Raw genomic sequence first — 4,165 nt, 5'->3', positions numbered from 1 at the left:
AACAACCGGGGCGTTGTCAATCCTCATAAATGGAGAAGCATTTCACGCAGCCAAGGAATAAATTCGTGCTTCGGTATTTCGAACAAGATGAGCATGGTAGCTTACTATCACACCTGAAGGATGTAGTAGATGGACGATTTTAGTAGCGCAAATGATAAAAGCGTTATGTGTTCTCAACCATTCCATTCGCAAAATGAGGTCGACATTGGACGGCTTCAAAACAATTGGGGAAACACATGGAATTCCAACCCTTCAATTTTCAGCGGGGACGTTGTGACTAACCATGGTGGTTCGACATTGTCCCACGGAATGCAGCTTGGAATTTCGGCCAAGTGATGGCGGTGGCCACAAAGGTGACATAGTTGGCTGGGGCTATATCAGCAAACTCCAACTTGAAAGTGATGCCACAGAGTCAGTCATCAGCATCAAGGGGCTGAGTTGAGCTACAGTAGATGACAAGGTTGAGATGCGCAAAGTCTTGCAGAGTTACTAGGGCTGGTTGCTGATTCATATTGGGCGTGGGAACTGGGCCATGACATTCTTCATAAACTGGCGATTCAACATCAAACCGTTGTATCATTCTGGCCATGTTTTTGGGCGGCCACGACCAGCGGGTATAACCATCCTGCTTAAATGCAACAGGTGGGTAGTTTAGCAAGAGGTGAAGCAGGTGTATGGAGTCATTCATGATGCAAACTGAACAATGAGCAAAGGCGCAGTATGTACTAAGCAGTAGTCATTGAAGGCATACTGATACATATACGGAGCCAATTACACGTTGTTAGTATGAGTTTGGACAAGAGAAACATCCTTGACATACCAGGCCGCACGTATGCACGCGATGGAGGGATACAACAATGGAACATAGCAAAGGCAACACAGCGTCTGGGAAAACCTTTGGAGCGAGGGATTTGCAAGTGACAATGCAGGGTGCCCTCGATAAGAGGATCCTGTGGTCAGTGAATATTGTGAAGCAGATCTTGGCCCTCAATTCAAGAAAGGCGCAATACAAATCTTCGGGTAGATGTGATCACGAGATCCTAATGTTTAGAGTTAGCAAAATCATTTAACCCGAATAGAAGAGAGATCAGAGTCCCAGAGTAAAGGCCGAGGTGTAAAAGATCCTAATACCACCCAATGGCGACGTGGGCCAGTAAGCCACACAACCATGTTAGTAAAATAGTTTTTCAAAGACTAGACTCAACTTCGGCCAAGGAGTTGGGAAGGGGGTTCCTATAGGCAGTCGGCTCTGATACTAACTTGTGACACCCCCGATTCAATCATACACGCAAATGCGTACGATCAAGATCAGGGACTCACGAGAAGATATCACAATACAACTCTAGACACAAATTCAAATAATAAAAGCTTCATATTACAAGCCAGGGGCCTCAAGGGCTCGAATACAAAAGCTCGATACACAAGAGTCAGCGGAAGCAACAATATCTGAGTACAGACATAAGTTAGACAGGTTTTGCCTTAAGAAGGCTAGCACAAACATCAACGATCGAAGAGGTAAGGCCTCCTGCCTGGGACCTCCTAACTACTCCTAGTCCTCGGCGGTCTCCACATAGTAGTAAGCACCCTCCAGGGTAGTAGTAGTCAGCGGGGGTGGCATCTGGCTCCTGGGATCCACCATCTGGTTGCATCAACCGGAAAGAAGAAAGAAGGGGGAAAAGGGGTAGCAAAGCAATCGTGAGTACTCATACTCGCAAGCATCAGATCTGAACTAAGTATGCATTGGTATCAAATGGAAGGGTTGTATCTGTCGACTGAACCGCATAATGCCAGAATAGGGAGGAAGGCCTAGCCTATCGAAGACTAGCATCTTCAAGCAGCTCCAAGCATCTTGCAACATGTAGAAGAGTAAAGAATAGCAGTTTCTATTTAACAAACATGTTGTAGAATTATGCCTAGAGATCCTTCCTGGGCTCCCTGCGAGAAAGCCAACCCGGAGCCACATATCTCAAGTATCCATTTCTAGTTGTAACAGATCAGGATATAAGTCTGAACGTCCATTACCGTGGACACGACTATTAATAGATAATCTTCACTGCAGTGGTGCACCTCGTTTTCCAACACGCTTGATTACTCTGGCCGGACACACTTTTCTGGGTCAATGCCCGGCCTCGGAAGATCAACACGTTGTAGCCCTACCTAGGCTCGGCAGAGAGGTCCCTGCCGGTCTACATCCTAAGCACTCCGGGGTTTGGGCCCATCACCCGTTGCACTCCGGGTCGTTGCGTGCAGGGCGGGTCCAGGCTCCACCTCTACATGGATGGTGCCGGCCCAGCCGTGCCGCAATGCTGAACTCGACGTCTAACAAAGCTTCGGTTGATACTACGACGTCGAGGCCCATAACTATTCTCGCGTGGTGGTTAGTGCGTAAAGGCCAGAGGCTAACTCAGAACAAATACCCAAACCTATTAGTGCATTATTAAAAGAAGTGACGACTGTTAGGACAAGTTCGAAGCAATCACCCCCTCTTGGGTGATACCGCTAAACAACCAGCCTCCACCGTAACTCCTCGGGTGCTCTCCGGGCCCGCCCGACTTTCACCAATGTCTCAAGTAAATTCAAGGTAACCGCATGTCCAAACATCAAGGGGAAAACCCGAGGAATCACCCTCGGTGGATTCCACTCGATGTAATCATCAAGGTGAACGTAAGAGGAACCACCCTCGAGGTTCACACTTGAGGTATTGCACGACGGAGTCATATCGGGAGTGGTAAAGGAGGAATCACCCTCGATGACCACGACCGAATAACACCAGGAGTGCCTTATGAGGTATCACCCTCTACACTCGATAGTAGCTCTACAGAGTCGAGCAACGAAAGGGGCGTCGTCGATGATGAAGTAGGGGCAACAAGGACAAGGTGGGGGTCACTGAAGGATCACTAACCAACCTATACTAAGCAGTTTAGGATAAGCAGGTAAGGTACAATGAGCAGGTTACAAAAGCAGGCTATGCATCAGAATAGGAGCAAACAATAACAGTAGCAAAATCTAATGCAAGCATTAGAGAACGGAATGGGTGATATCGGGATGATCAAAGGGGGGCTTGCCTGGAAACTCCGCTGAAAGGGAAGAAGGGTCGTCGTCGACGTAGTCGATCACAGGGGCATCAGCGACGGTCTCGGGGTCTACCGGAGAGAAGAGGGGGAAGAAACAGTAAATACAAGCAAACAGATGCAATACTATGCATGACATAACGAAATGTAGTGCTAGATCTGACCTAACGCGGTACTACACGATACCGACGAAGGGGGATAACATCCGGGAAAGTTTTTCCGAAGTTTGGCATTTTTGGACAGATGAAACGGAGGGGCAAGGTTCGATGTTCGCTATGCTAGGGTCATGTGATAGATAAACGGAGAGCATATTTCGATTCGTTTCGTTGTTCTGAGCAACTTTCATGTATAAAACTTTTTCATCCGAGCTACGGTTTATTTTCTATGAATTTTCAACGTTTTAAATGATTTTTGGAGTTATTTTAATTTGAAAATAAATTAATATTTAACTGCTAAGTGTACACAACAGTAGCTTTAGTGGCTGACAGGTGGGGTCCAGTTGACTGCCTAGTCAGCAGTCAACTGAGACCGTTGACTAGTCAAAGGGCCCGGGGGACCCAGGTGTCATTCACACATATTTTAGAATTTTCTTTTTAAGTGGATATTTACAGGAGGGGGGTCTACCTGCCATAGGCTAGTAGCCAATCTAACTAATAATTAACCCTGGACTAATTGAACATGGGGCCGGCCTCACACACACAGAACACACACACGCACACACAATGCTAGGGTTAAGAGAAGATAGCATTTTGTGATTTTCATAGGAACTAATCCAGGCATCAAATGGATTTGGTCCAATGTAATCATTTGAGCTTTGACAAGTGTACTACCCACCAATATTATTCTTACTCCTGTTAACAGTTGTTTAGCAACTGTTTAGGGGCAGTCCAGGGGGTTACTCATTGTAGAATTACAAAAGCTAACTAGCGCAGCTACAGTACTAGCAGTAGTAGTATAAGCATAGCATTGGCAGTGGTGTGGCACGGGCGATGCAGTGGACGGAGAGCATGGGACGGCGGGCGTTGCGCGCGACCGGTGCGGTGTGGGTCCCGGCCAGAGGCAGCGGTGCACTGGGAGCGTAGCTCCGGCGGGTA

Source organism: Triticum urartu, chromosome 7 (genome assembly GCF_003073215.2).
Source record: "Triticum urartu cultivar G1812 chromosome 7, Tu2.1, whole genome shotgun sequence".
Lineage (NCBI taxonomy): Eukaryota > Viridiplantae > Streptophyta > Magnoliopsida > Poales > Poaceae > Triticum > Triticum urartu.
The sequence above is the reverse complement of the archived record's forward strand: the minus strand, read 5'-3'. Positions refer to the sequence as shown.